Genomic DNA, 15,717 nt, shown 5'->3' with positions numbered 1-15,717 from the left:
TCTGTGTGTCTCTCCTGAATAAATAAATAAAATCTTAAAAAAAAAAAAAAAGGCAGAAATTAACATCTCTCTTTCTATGAAAAGTCTGTGACCTTTGATCATTTTCTATTGTAATTGTTGCAATTATTTTACTGAACTATAATCACATATTATTTATGAAGAACTATAACCCTTGACCAGATATTTTTCTTGGCTTTAGTGTTTGACATTCTATCTTATCATGTATACTGATAATGTACATACATTTTTAAATTTTTTTTTTATATTTAAATAGCAGTTTTATTGAGGCACAATTGACATACAAAGAACTAGATGTATTTAATGTATAAAATTTGGTGTATTTGGAGATGTGCATACATCCATGAAATCATCACTGTTATCATAATCAAGTTAAAGCACACCCAAAACTTTCCTCCTGCTCTTTTTTTTTTTTCATATTTTATTTTATTTTTTTATTTTTTTTTAATTTATTTTTTATTGGTGTTCAATTTACTAACATACAGAATAACACCCAGTGCCCGTCATTTTTAAATTTTAAGCCAGATTTGCTTCTTTTGTTGTGTCTTTTTTGTTTTTCCTGGTGCTCTCTTTCACTGCTTTTATGTTTGTAAAGGACTCTCATGTTCCAAGATGACAAGAGTAATTGACATTTTGGTTTAGAATTTCTGTTTCCAAATTTTACATTTAAATATTAATGCTGGGGATCCCTGGGTGGCTCAGCGGTTTAGCGCCTGCCTTTGGCCTAGGGCATGATCCTGGAGTCCCAGGATCGAGTTCCGTCGGGCTCCTAGCATGGAGCCTGCTTCTCCCTCTGCCTGTGTCTCTGCCTCTCTCTCTCTCTCTTTCTATGTCTATCATGAATAAATGAATAAAAATCTTAAAAAAATAAAATAAATGTTAATGCTTCTTCCATTTATATCTGCATGTGAAATGAAATATAGATACTATTTATGTTTTTAAAAAATTATAATTCCAAGAATCAATGACAAACTAATCTTATTTTCCCTGCTGATTTTATGGCCAAATTCATTATATATATATATATATATATATATATATATATATATATATATACTCAATGTAAATTCATGTATAGCTAGCTATGTGTATAACTTGTGTTTGTATGTGTGTATATCTGTCTGAGATATTGATTTTGGGTCAATGCTTAGTCTTTACTATATTTTCTTTAAGTTATTGTAACTTTTTACATATATTCTGATATTTAGAAACATAGCCATCCTTCAAGTATCTACACAATTTATACTTCCAGATTAACTTTAATATGATATTATCAAGTCACCACAAATCACATGAGGCTTGCAGTTGGAAAGTTATTAAATTTATAAGTTCAATAAGATTTGAAATCTTTATAAATTCAAAATTCCCTTTCAAGAGCTTCTATTTCTCCAACAAATATTTACTTTGAAAAAATTTGTTTTCTCCTTATAAATTTCATAATGTTTCTCATTGTTAAATTCTTGCAAAGATTTTTCTGAAGTAGATAATAATTAAATTTTTAATTTTATGATCTATAAGATGTCCATGATGTTATATAATGAAACTATGAATATTTGTTTCTATTTGTTTAGTACCTGGTCATCTGTTGATATTTTATAGCATGTAGAATTTTTTATTTATTCTCGTAGATTCCTTAGGTCAAGTTTCTTCTGATTTTAGTGTTGTGCTCCCATCTTTGCAAAATGCAAGTCCCAAATTTCACTGAATTTTAAAATTCTCATGTGAAATAATTCCTCTAGAAATCACTCACCAATTGCAATACAAATAAAGCGCGTTTGGTAAAATAAATTGTATATCTGATTAATATATTCCTGTCATATCAGCTAGGATACAACAAGCTAGCTAGAAGCTAGTCTGTATTTTATAATTGTCTCAGTATAATAGCAAGCTGCAGTGTGTCATTATTTTAAAAGTTATATTAATGACTACCCGATGAGTTTTCTACCAGCTGCAAAGCATTTAAGTTGTTCCAAAATAATGTCTTATCCACACGAAGGAATTATATTTGTGGGTCCAAATTCTCAGGCCCTTCAGTTTGGCTTCATTGAACTTTCTTCTAATCAGTAATTCAATATATAAATTCAGGATGACAGGGATCAAATTTATTAGAACTCCATATGTAGGAATGTCTTTCTCAGTGCTCCTTCCCTACTCCTATTTCTCACTTTCCATCCTATGTGAAATTTCCTCCCCAGTAATTTCACAACTGGTGCATACAGCCTTTAGTTAAATGTTTTCTCTTTGGGTGGGAACAACTCACATTTCTTGGGGCTTTCCATTTCCTGTATTACAGACTTCCTGGGATTTTGAAAAATAATTATAAGAATCTATTTCTACTATAGATGTCTCATATCTTTCTGGTTAGACTGAGCTCCAAAAGCAAAATAGCAAACACTTGTAAGAGAATGCACCGCAATATCTAATGAATTGGAAATGACAATTTTGAGGTTTCAATTTTTAGACTTTACCAACTATACCAACTTATTCTACATAATTCTTAGCTAAAGAATAATGTCTGTAGGATAAGTTAACTATATCACAATGTCCCCCAATATTAGACCAATCACTGTATGTGTATGAGATTCAAGTTTCCTGAGCAATTTACAAGATTTTACTATAAATTTTTAAAAGTTATATTTTTTTCATAAACAGTGACAACTCCTGATATCTGAGCCTCAAGTTAATTGAAATAGTTTAACAACTATCCTCAGCTTTTGGTTCTCTTGAGGAAAAAAATGTAATTTATCCATATCCTCATCCTCAGGTCCTCCCTATCATTCCACACAGGCATGAGGTATAGATTCAGATTTGAAAAACTAAACTTAATGTATGGATTTCTCAATTACCCTGACATAATGCACCATTGGTAAATAGTTCCACAATGAAAAACTTCCACAATTCCACAATGAAAAGTAATTGTATATTTATCCAACCTGAGTTCTGTAAGCAAATATTCTCCAAATTTAAAACATATATGTCAGTGCTCTACTTGAGCTATCATTTTTTCTTTATTTTTTTAAAGATTTTATTTATTTATTCATGGGAGACAGAGAGAGAGAGAGAATGAGGCAGAGACACAGGCAGAGGGAGAAGCAGGCTCCATGCAGGGAGCTCGACGTGGGACTCGATCCCAGGTCTCCAGGGTCAAGCTCTGGGCTGAAGGCTAAACCACTGAGCCACCAGGGCTGCCCCATTTTTTCTTTATTTTTGAAGGTGTTAGCACATGTCATCTTTTAAAAGTGATTTTTTTTTTTAATCTGAGAACTTCGGAATGGGAACATTTGGAATTAAATTACCATGACTATATAGTTTCCCCAGTCTTTCCTATTGCCTCCAGTGTCACTATTGGGAAACTCTACATGGTCATCATGATGTTTAGATATAGGACATTCTATTAGATTGTTGCTAGGTTTTTCTTTTCTATAGAAGAGTTTGAAGTCATATAGACACATCTTAAAAAGTTTGTTAATAGAATTGTTGACTCATTATATTGTACATCTGAAATTAAGATAACACTGTTAATTACACTTGATTTTTTTAAAAAAAGAAAAAAAGTTTGTTAAAAGAATGCAAATCTGAATTGGAGCCCAAATTCATAAAGTGTCTGATTATAACCACTTACAGGAAAATAAATTTCATAAAGTAATACCATATCAATTATTGGAAAAGAAAATTATTGCAGAAAGCCAGCTTTATGTATCAGCAACACTTATATTTAAAAAAAAACAGATAAATAAGGCAAAGTTAGTGAATCCTCCTTAACGTGAATTTCACAATGATTTCTGGGCCACCTACATAAAAAGCCTATTATGAAGAAAGCTCAAGACCTATTATAGAGTAGCACATTGTCACTTCTGTGAGTCCAACTAAAGCCCTGAGGAAATTGGTGCATTCAGTATGCTCCTCTGTGAAATATTAAATTACTTAGTTCTGAAGTGCCATTCTTAAGTTGCAGAGCTATTTCCTAGTAGCATTTCTCAATGTGTCACAGATTGCTTTAAAAAAGAAGTTGATGACAATAGAAAAAAAAACAATAACAGTATCAGTGGTAGTTTTAACAAATCTAGACTAACAAATTCAGGGCTGGATGAGCAGCAGCTGTCTCACATAAATAGATGACACTCACTACATACAAGAGAGCATATGTAAATGAGGAAAGAAAGAAACTTCCTGTCTGCTCTTTGAGTGTTTATAAAAGTGCTAATATCACAGAATGAAGTGGAATTTCAATTCATTCAGATCTGGTAATGCTCTGAGTTCTACCGCTGCACAAACTGTTTAAGCCTGATTAATTTACCTAATTTTACAAACCTCCGTTGTCTTATTTATAGATACCTATAACGTAGTATCAAACGGAATCATGTAAAGGAATCCCTAGTTATCTAGAAAAGCACTATCAACAATAGTGATTTTGACTATTGTGATGACTTTTGTTCTCTGTAATCTTATACATAAGTAAATGCAAAAACAAACAAATATCATTATTTCAGGCATCCACTGTGAGACTACTACTCTAGTACTGATCATTTGTACGTTAATTCATTCAAAAAATATAAATGAACATTTATCATATACTAGGCACTAATCTAGGTACTTGGAGCATGCAAGTAAATAAAACATAGATCTCTAGTCCCATGGAGTTAATGTTCTACTAGACAATAAATAGTAATTAAATACCCTAAATAGGGCAGCCCTGGTGGCGCAGCGGTTTAGTGCCGCCTGCAGCCTGGGGTGTGATCCTGGAGACTCAGGATCGAGTCCCACATCTGGCTCCTTGCATGGAACCTGCTTCTCCCTCTGCCTGTGTCTTTGAGCCTCTCTCTCTCTCTCTCTGTGTCTCTTATGAATAAATAAATAAAATCTTTAAAAAAATAAAAAAAAATAAATTCCTTAAAAAAAATACCCTAAATAAAAGAATAATGCAACCTTGGAAGGAGAGAGGTGATATTGGAAAAATATGGAGATTAGGATAAAGGGACAACAAAAAGAATGATTTTAGGGTTTCGTTCAGAGGACTAACATGATTATATTTGTTTTTAAATGATCAGTCTAGATGCTCTGCTGAAAATAGACTAATGGGTAAGAGGATAGAGAGACCACTTAGGAGAATGTTAAAGTAATATAGGAGAGAGATGTCAATGACTCCAACCAAGGTGACAACAAGGGACGAGACAGGGTCATATGTGAGATATATGTTAAATATAAATTCAACGTGATTGCTTATCAGACAGTATGTGGATTGTGGGAGAACTAGAAAAGTCTCCAATGACTCAGTTCTTTGACCTGAGCAATTATAAGCAATTGGAATAAAAAAAACAATACCTGGGATGAATGCAGATAGAGCAGGGTGATGTGTGTGTGTGTGTGTGTGTGTGTGTGTGTGTGTGTGTGTGTTTTATGTGGTTGTCTTTGGAGGGTGGAAGGAGAGTAAGGGAAAAGAAAAGGAACAATCTTAGAGTTCAGAAATATTGTGAGCTATGTAGTAGACAGCCAAGTGAAATTATCAGACCACTGAGCAGTCTAGGGTTCAGGAGAGAAGTCTGAGTTTGGGAGTCAACATATAACTGGTAACTAAAGTCATATGACTGGAAAAATTCAACATATGAGTAAATTAAGGAGGCAAGAAAAACCAACAATATATTAACAGGCAGGGGACAGGGGAATAAGAAAGATTTTAGAATGTCCATTGAAAAGGTGGTAAAACAAGAGTAGTAATTCATTATGGCAAATGCTTCTAAGAGATAAAAGATGGTGAAGATAAAGAATAACTTTTAGATATAACAAGGTAAAGGTAATTTGTGACCTTGAGAAAGCAGTTTTACCACAGTGGTTGAGGCAAAAACCTGATGGAAGTTGGTTTAAGAGAAAATGGTGACAGTGAGTATAGAAAACTAAGTATTTTAGAAGCTTACCTCTCAGGTTCTAGCAAGCAAGAAAGAAGACCGGAAATCATGAAAGAGATAAATCTGTGGTGGAAATCTGGAAAAACAATCTTTAGTATTCTTTGGCTTGCAGCTACATAAACTCTAATCTCTGCCTGTTTCAAATAGACCCTCTTTCCTCTGATTCTGGGTCTTCACATGGCTATAAGGACACCTGTCCTTGGATTTAGAGCCCACTTTAATTCACTATGATTTTATATGAACTTGACTGACTTCTCATTTATGGGATTCCTAACGTGGAATTACCCTAAATAACACTCTCCATCAAGAGTGTTAACATATAGTTAGCTTTTTAATATAAACTCAAGATTGTTGATTGAATTTCGGATTATTTTTCTTAGTAGGACATTGAAGATAGAAGAAAGTGAAAGTAAGCTGAAATAACAATGAAATCACTCTGAGATTCCAAAATAAATAAGTATAATTTGTAATGACCCCACTCAAAACTTGGACTGATTCATCAACTTTCTCAATTGTTTATCAGGCATGAGATGTATATTTCATGCTACCTGTGCACAAATAACCTCACACCTTCAACTTGCCCTCGACAAGACCAAAAGGACTGAACTGTGTGTTTGATTGTGTCAATTGCACCCTTCAAAATTCTTAACCCCTGGGGGACGTAAGAAATTGGGGCTGAAATCTATTTCATGCCCTGCTCACTTATCTTTACATCCCTAGGCCCTGAAGGCTTTTCTCTTCCTCTTAATTTTTATATAAATCTCATCTGTGCTAGCAGGAATTGCTGGGCTTTAGTTCTGTAGTCATGGATTGTAGTGACCACATTTATCGGACATATATTTATTTTACCTATTGTATCTTCATATTTTTGTGACCACATTTATGAAAAAGACAAGGTGCTTAGCCTCCAAGTATTTATAGTGGAAAATAGAATTTTAAAAAGCAATTTCCAGATTATAGGATAATTACTAATACAGAAGGGGTAAAAAAAGGTTCAGGAGCACTTTTTAGGAGGTACCCAGAGAAAGTCTAGTTTTCTAGAGGACTTACTCTCTAAATCAAAAGCTCAAGATTAAATAAGAACTAGCCATGTTAAGAAATGCAATGGAAGTTTCAGCTAGAGAAAAGTCATTTGGAAAGTCCAAGAGGCTGGCAAGGGAATGTTCATGCATGAGATGGCAACATTTTCAGATTAGCTGAACATTAAGTTGGATGGAAAGGACAGAAGGCAAAACTGTATGTATATAAGCAGGGGCCAAATTATGAACAATCTTTACCATATGTTACAGCTAACAAATAGGGCCAGTGACATCTTTCAAGCAGGAAAACAGCAGATTAAATATTAATTACTATGTAGCAAGAAAAATAAACTGGAGGGCAACACTGGAACCTATCAAACAGGTTAATGCAAAAACCCAGGAGAAGGTATATGGCATGAACCATGATTTCAGAAGAAAAGAAGTGAATGTATTTGAGAAATAACAATAAATATATGTAGTGATTTCATTTAGAAATGAGAAATAAAAAAAATCAAGGAAGTTTTCTTTGGTTCAGGGAAGATGGCAGAGCAGGAGGATGCTGACATCACTTGGTCCCACAAACACACTGACATAAGAGCTACATGTAATGAACTCTGAAAATAACCCAAGGACTAACAGAATCAACCCTGAACAATTAATAATTAAGAGCAGGAGAGATAGATGGGTGCCCGGGTGGCTCAGTCAGTTAAGAGTGTGCCTGAAGCTCAGAGCATGATCCCAGGGTCCTGGGATTGAGTCCTGTCCTAGGCTCCCTGCTCCATGGGGAGCCTGCTTCTCTCTCTCCCTCTGCCTGCTGCTCCCCCTGCTTGTGCGCGCTCTCTCTCTCTTTTTCTCTCTCTCTCTCTCTGTCAAATAAATAAATAAAATCTTAAAAAAAATAAGAGCAGGAAAGATAGAGATGCAATTTGGAACCAAACTGATGGCAAAATTAACCGCTAACGGGAGGGACAAACAAACATAAAGCTGTGAGAGGATCAGATCCTACACCAGATACCCAGGACCTGCACTGAAAAGACAAGCCCCTAACATCTGTCTCTGAAAACCAGGGAGGCTTAACTTCAGTAGCTTTTAAAATCAGTGGGGCTTAACTCTGGGTACTTTAAAATCAAGGGGCTTAACTCTGAGAGAACCTGAGGATGATAGGAAACTGAGTCCTAAAAGAGCCAGCATAATAAATAAATCAGGGAGACACAGCACAGAAGCAAGAGTTCACAAAGTACCTGAGGTGCATGTGAAGATTTATTTACTAACCTCAAAATGTGTGCTTCAGGGGCATGATCTTCAGGAGATTTCTCAAGGAACAAAAGTTCTGGCAGGCACCGTTTCTTTTCTCCTCTCCCAACCTAAGTGAGACAGACACTTTCAGGAGCCAAGGCCAACACTTTCTAAGTATTTTGTTAGCACTGTGGTGTGTCCTACCCCCAAGTTCCCTGGTGGGCCTGCACCATCCAAGCAACCTACTTCAGCCACCATCCCTCCAAGGTGGTTCCTTGCAGACTTTAGTGTGACCAGTGACTCCACCCACCTATGAGCTCACAGTGGCCTCAGGCCTCTCAGCATCACAGTAAATAAGCCCTGCTCACTCAGTTCACCCACTGCAGGCAAAGTAGATCGTTGCTGCCAAATGGACTGCAGGCAAATGCAGCTAACCCACAACATTATAGTGCTATAGCCTACATAGGAGAATCCTGTGGAGCAACTGGTTCTGGTGACCAGGGGGGACTGTGATCCAGAGCACCACAGGAACTCTTCTACACAAGGCCACTACTTTCAAAAACAAGAGATGTAGCTGACTTTTCTAATACACAGAAACAAAAACAGAGTTTGACAAAATGAAAAGACAGAGGACTATGTCCCAAATGATAGAACAAGATACAATCAGAACAAAAGATTTTCATGAAACAGAGATAAACAATATGCCTACTGAAGAATTCACAGTAATGGTCATAAAGATATTCACTGGACTTGAGAAAAGATTGGATGATCTCTGTGAGTCTTCAACTAAGAAACAGAAAATATAAAAAGAACCAGTCAGAGCTAAAGACAATTACTGAAATGCAAAAGACACTAGAGGAAATTAAGAGCAAATTAGAGGATGTGAAGAAACAGATCAATAATCTGGAAGACAGGGCAGTTGAAAGCATCAAAGCTGATGAGAATAATAGTAGTAGTAATAATAATAATAATAAATGAGGAAAGGTAATAGGAACTCAGAGATATTATCAAGAGTAATAACATTTACATTATAGAAATCTCAGAGAAGAAGAAAGAGAGAAGGGAAAAGAAAAATTGAAGACATAATAGCTGGGAACATTCCAAATCAGGGAAGGAAACAGACATCTAGGTCCAGAAAACACAAAAATCACCCAATGATGAACCCAATGATGTCCACACAAAGATACCAAGATACATAATAATTAAGATGTCAGAAAGTAATGATAAAGAGAAAATTTAAAAGCAACAAGAGAAATGAAAACAGTTACATAAAGAGCCCACAAGGCTATCAGCTGATTTTTTTCAGCAGAAACTTTGTAGGCTAGATGGGAGTGGAGTGTTATATCAAAGTGATGAAAGGAAAAAACAAAAGCCTGAGATCAAGAATAACGTCTCCTGTAAGGTTATCATTCAGAACAGAAGGAAAGATAAAGAATTTCTCAAAGGTTAAAGGAGTTCATCAGCACTAAATTGCCCCTACAAGAAATGTTAAAGAAAATTCTTTGAGTGGAAAGAAAAGGGCATAACTAGAAGAAAATTATGAAAAGAAAAAGTTGCACAGGTGAAAGCAAACATATAGTAAAAAGTAGTAAATTAATCATTTATAAGGCTAATATGACTAAAATCCAAAAATAGTAAAATCAATTATCCATACAAAATGTAGTCAAGGTAAACTACATAAAAGAATTTAAAATATGACAGATAAACCATGGAAGGAGGTATAAAAATCTAGTGCTTTTAGAATGTGTTCAAACTTGAGTAAATGTCAACATAGTGTAGACTGCTATGCACATAGGATGCTGTATATGAACCTAATGGCCACCACTATCAAATACCCATAATGGATACACAAAAAAAATAAAGAGAAAGGATTCCAAGCATAACATTAGAGAAAGTCATCAAACCACAAGGAAGAGAGCAAGATAAAAGAAACAGAAAAGAACTACAAAACAAGAAGACGATTTAGGGAAATGTCAATAAGTACATACTTATCAGTAATTACTCTAAATGTAAATGAACTCAATGTTCCAACCACAAGACAAGGTAAATGATTACAAAAAAAAAAAAAAAAAAGACCCATCTATATTCAGCCTTCAAGAGATTCACTTCACCTAAAGACACATAGAAACTGAAAGTAAAAGGATGGAAGAAAATATTCCATGCAGATGGAAGTGAAGAAAAAGTCATGGTACAATACTTAAATGAGATGAAATAGATTTTATTTTTTTAATTATTTTTAAATTTAAATGCAACTTAGCTAACATGGTATATTATTAGTTTCAGGAGTAGAATTCAGTGATTTATCAGTTGCATGTAACACCCAGTGCTCTTAAATCACATGCCCTCTTTAATGCCCATCATCCAATTACCCCATCCCCCCTCCTACCTCCTCTCCAGAAACTCTTAGTTTGTTTCCTAGAGTTGAGTCTTTTATAGTTTGTCTCCCTCTCTGTTTTCATCTTATGTTATTTTTTCCTTCCTTTCCCCTATGTTCATCTGTTTTGTTTCTTAAATTTCACATGAATGAAGTCATATGATACTTGTCTTTTTTCTGAACGACCTATTTCACTTAACGCAATATCCTCTAGTTATATCCACTTCATTGCAAATGGCAAGATTCCATTTTTTTTAAGATTTTATTCATTTATTCATGAGAGACACACAGAGAGAGAGGCAGAGACACAGGTAGAGGGAGAAGCAGGATCCATGCAGGGAGCCTGACATGGGGCTTGATCCTGGGTCTCCAGGATCACACCCTGGGCTGAAGGCAGCACTAAACTGCTAAGCCACTTGGCTGCCCAATTTCATTTTTTTAATGGCTGAGTAATATTCCATTGTATATCTATACATCTTTTTTATCCATTCATCTGTCAATGGACATCTGGGCTCTTTCAACATTTTGGCTATTGCAGACATTGCTGGTATAAACATTAGGGTGCATTTGCCACTTCAAATCACTATTATTGTATACTATGGTTAAATACCTAGTAGTGCAATGGCTGAGTCATAGGGAAATTCTATTTTTAACTTTTTGAGGAACCTCCATATTGTTTTCCAGAGTGGTTGCTCTAGTTTATATACCCACCAACAGTGTAAGAGGATTCACCTTTTTATGCATCCTCACCAATCTATTTTTTCCTGAGTTGTTCATTTTAACCATTCTGACTGGTGTGAGGTGATATCTCATTGTGGTTTTGATTTATTTTTCCCTGAGGCCAAGTGATATTGAGCATATTTTCATGTATCTGTTGGCCATTTGTGTGTCTTCTTTGGAGAAATGTCCTATCCTGTTTTCTGCCTATTTCTTGACTGGGTCCTTTTTTTTTTTTTGGTTTTGGTTTTGGTTTTGGTTTTTTTGGTTGTTGAGTTTGATAAGTTCTTTATAGACTTTAGATACTACCCTTTTATCTGATATGTCATTTGTGAATATCTTCTCCCATCCCATAGTTTGTTTTTTTAGTTTTGCTGTTTCCTTTGTTGTGCATCCTTATCCTGATGAAGTCACAGTAGTTTCTTTTTGCTTTTCTTTCCCTTGCCTTTGGAGATGTGTCTAGCAAGAAATTGCTATGGTTGAGGTCCCAGAGGTTTCTGCCTGTGTGATTCTCTAGGATTTTGATGTATTCCTATCTCACGTTTAGGTCTTTCATCCATTTTGAGTTTATCTTTGTGTATGGTGTGAAGAAATGGTCCATTTTCATTCCTCTGCATGTGGCTGTCCAATTTCTCCAACACCATATGCTGAAGAAACTGTCTTTTTTCCATTGGATATTCTTTCCTGCTTTGTCAAAGATGAGTTGACCATAGAGTTGAGGGTCCATTTTTGGGTTCTCTATTCTGTTCCACTGATCTATGTGTCTGCTTTTGTGCCCGTACCATACTATCTTGATGATTATAGCTTTATAATACAGCTTGAAGTCCAGAATTGTGATGCCTCCAGCTTTGGTTTTCTTTTCCAACATTACTTTGGCTATTTGGGGTCTTCTCCAGTTCCATATAAATTTTAGGATAGTTTTTCATAGCTCTGAGAAAAATGCTCGTGGTATTTTGATAGGGATTGCACTGAATGTGTAGATTGCTTTGGGTAGCATAGACATTTTAACAGTAATTGCTTGTTCTTCCATTCCATTTCTTTGTGTCTTTCTCAATTTCTTTCATAGTGTTCTACAGTTTTCACAGTACAGATCTTTTCACTCTTTGGTTAGGTTTATTCCTAAGTATCTTATGGTTTTTGGTAAAATTGTAAGTGGAATTGATTCTTTGATTTCTCCTTCTTCTGCTTCATTGTCAGTGTATAGAAATGCAACAAACTTTGTGCATTGATATATCCTGTGACTGATCTGAGTTCCTGCGTCAGTTCTAGCAATTTTTTTGTGGAGTCTCTCAGATTTTCTACAAAAATTATCATGTCATCTGTGAATAGTAAAAGTTTGACTTCTTCTTGGCAAATTTTGATGTCTTTTATATTTCTTTGTTTTCTGATTGTGAGGCTAGGACTTCCAGTAGTGAACAACAGTAGTGAGAGTGGGCATCCCTGTTGTGTTCCTGACTTTAGAGGAAAAATTCTGTTTTTCCCTGTTGAGGATGATATTTGCTGTGGATCTTTCATATATGGCTTATATGATGTTGAGGTATTTTCCGTCTATCCCTACATTGTGGAGCATTTTTATCAAGAAAGTATGCTGTATTTTGTCAAATGATTTTTGAATCAATTGAGAGGATCATATGGTTCTTATCCTTTTATTAATGTGGTATATCACTGCTGACTGATATCCAGATGTTGAACCAACCCCGCATCCCAGGAATAAATCCCACCTGGTCATGATGAATAATCCTATTAATGTACTGTTGGATCCTATTAGCTAGAATCTTGGTGAGAATTATTGCATCTATGTTCATCATGGATATTGGTCTATAATTCTCCTTTTTAGTGGGGCCTTTGTCTGGTTTTGGGATCAAAGTAATGCTGTCCTCGTAGAATGAATTTGGAAGATTTCCTTCCATTTCTATTTTTTGAAACAGTTTCAGAATAGGTACTAATTCTTCTTTAAATGTTCGGTAGAACTCTGCTGGGAGGCCATACAGCCCTGGATTTTTGTTTGTTAGGAGATCTTTGACTACTGATTCAATTTCTGTTGGCACATTATTGGTCATAATATTCTCTTATAATTGTTTGTGTTTCTTTGGTGTTGGTTGTGATCTTTCCTCTTTTATTCATGATTTTACTTATTTGTATCCTTTCTCTTTTCTTTTTGATAAATCTGGCTAGGGGTTTATCAATCTTGTTAATTCTTCCAAAGAATCAGCTCCTAATTTCATGGATCTGCTTTAATGTTTCTTTGTTTTATTTCTACATCATTGATTTCTGCTATAATCTTTACTATGTGTCTCCTTATTTGCTGCTCTTTTTCCAGCTCCTTTAGACAAAGTTAGGTCATATAGATGAGATTTTCTTGCTTCTTGAGGAAAGCCTGTATTCTTATTTACTTCCCTCTTAGTGCCACTTTGCTGCATCCCCAAAATTTTGAGCATTGTGTTTTCTTTTTAATTTGCTTCCTTGTATTTTTTTAATTATTCTTTAATTTCCTGGTTGACCCATTCATTCTTTAATAGGATGTTCTTTAACCTCCATGTATTTGTGGTCTTTCCAAATTTCTATTTGTTATAGACTTCAAGTTTCATAGCATTGTGGTCTTAAAATATGCATGGCATGATCTTAATCTTTTTGAACCAGTTGAGGCCTATAGAACAAGACAGCTCCAGAAATCAACCTACAGGTATATAGTCACTTAATCTCCAACACAAAGAAAGCAAGAATATACAATGGGGAAAAGGCAGTCTTTTTCATATATGGTACTGAGAAAACTAGACAGATACATGTAAAAGAATGAAATTGGGCCACTTTCCTACACTATACACAAAAATAAACTTAAAATGGATTAAAGACCTAAATGTGAGACCTGAAACCATAAATTTCCTAAAAGAAAACATAGGCAGTAATCTCTTAAACATTGCCCTTAGCAACATATTTATGGATAGATCTCCTGAGGCAAGGGAAACAAAAACAAAACTAAACTATTGGCACTACACCAAAATAAAACACTTTTGTACACCAAAAAAAAAAAAAAAAAAAACATCAACAAAATTAAAAGACAACTCAGTGAATGGGAGAAGAATTTTCAAGTGGTGTATCTGATAAGGAGCTAAAATCCAGAATATATATAAAAAAACGTATACAGAAATAATTTAAAGAAATTAAAGAAATAAAGAATCCAATTTAAAAGGGAAAAGTGGACCTGAACAGACATTTTCCAAAGACATACAGATGGCCAATGGACACATGAAAAGATGCTCAGCATTACTAATCATTAGGGAAATGCAAATCAAACCACAGTGGGATATCACCCCACATCAGCCAGAATGGCTAGTGTCAAAAAAACAAGAAATAACAAATGTCAGTAAAGATGTGGAGAAAAAGAGAAAAGAACTCTTGTACCCTCTTGATGGGAACATAAATTGGTACAATACTGTGGAAAACTGTATAGAATTTCCTCAAAATATTAAAAATAGAAATACTATATGATTTAGTAATACCGCTACTGGTTATTTACCTGGAAAAAAATAAAAGTATTAATTCAAAAAGATGTATGCATCCTATGTTTATTATTACTATTATTTACAATAACAAGATATGGAAGCAACCTGTGTCCATCAATAGATGAATTGATAAAGAAAAAGTGGGGCATATGTATACACACACACACACACACACACAATATGCATACACACAATAGAGTATCACTCAGCCACAAAGAATTGAGACCTTGTCATTTGCAACAACATGGATGGACCTAGAGGGTATTATGCTAAGTAAAATAAGCCAGAGAAAGACAAATTTCATATGATTTCATTTAAATGTAAAACCTAAAAAACAAAACAAATGAACAAGTAAAGAAAGAAACAAACAAAACAGACTCTTTAATATAATTACCTGGTGGCTGCCAGAGGGGAAGTGGGTGGAGACATGTGCAAAATAAAGGAGATTAAGAGTACAAATTTCCATATATAAAATCAATGTCACAGAGATTACAAGTAGAGCATAGGGAATATAATCCATAATGCGGTAATAACATTGTATGTGACAAATGGAGACTACACTTGCTGTGGTAAATTATTGAGTAATGTATAGATTTGTCAAATCAATGTGCTATACACCTGAAACCAATATACATTGTATGCAAATTGTATTCAATAAAAAAGGAAATCGAGGAAGATCTGACCATTTGAGAGGACAAAATAGAGAATAATGGTGGAAGATGGGTTGAAGAATAAGAAGACAGATTTGATTTTGGATAGGTTTGGTTTGAGGTCATAAGATATTTTTAGTGGAGATGTTGAATGACAAATGGTATATACAAGTTGCAGAGGCAGATTAAGCATGAAAATGTATGAGTTACCATCATCTGCACGTGTATGTGTCAGCTGCATAGAAGCAGCTGGAGCAGGTGAGAACCACAGAGAGAATACATAGGAAAATATTAGAA

At 34.8% G+C, this 15,717-nt stretch overlaps 1 long non-coding RNA gene across 5 annotated transcripts in view; it reads right to left on the bottom strand.

The window, feature by feature from the left end:
• Nucleotides 1–8,468, bottom strand: part of LOC140622655 (uncharacterized) — a 265,496-nt gene extending 257,028 nt beyond the window's left edge. For 4 of the 5 annotated variants that reach the window (XR_012022349.1, XR_012022350.1, XR_012022351.1 and 1 more), the window contains exons 1-2: nt 8,381–8,454; nt 8,213–8,304 (exon numbers count right to left, since the gene is read on the bottom strand). This is a non-coding gene — a long non-coding RNA (uncharacterized lncRNA). Of the gene's footprint in view, nt 1–8,212; nt 8,305–8,380 lie in introns of all 5 variants that reach the window. The other variant, XR_012022347.1, reaches the window with a different exon arrangement.
• Nucleotides 8,469–15,717: the final 7,249 nt, after the last annotated feature.

This window comes from Canis lupus, chromosome 2, assembly GCF_048164855.1.
Source record: "Canis lupus baileyi chromosome 2, mCanLup2.hap1, whole genome shotgun sequence".
Classification (NCBI taxonomy): Eukaryota; Metazoa; Chordata; class Mammalia; order Carnivora; family Canidae; genus Canis; species Canis lupus.
The sequence above is the reverse complement of the archived record's forward strand: the minus strand, read 5'-3'. Positions and strand labels throughout refer to the sequence as shown.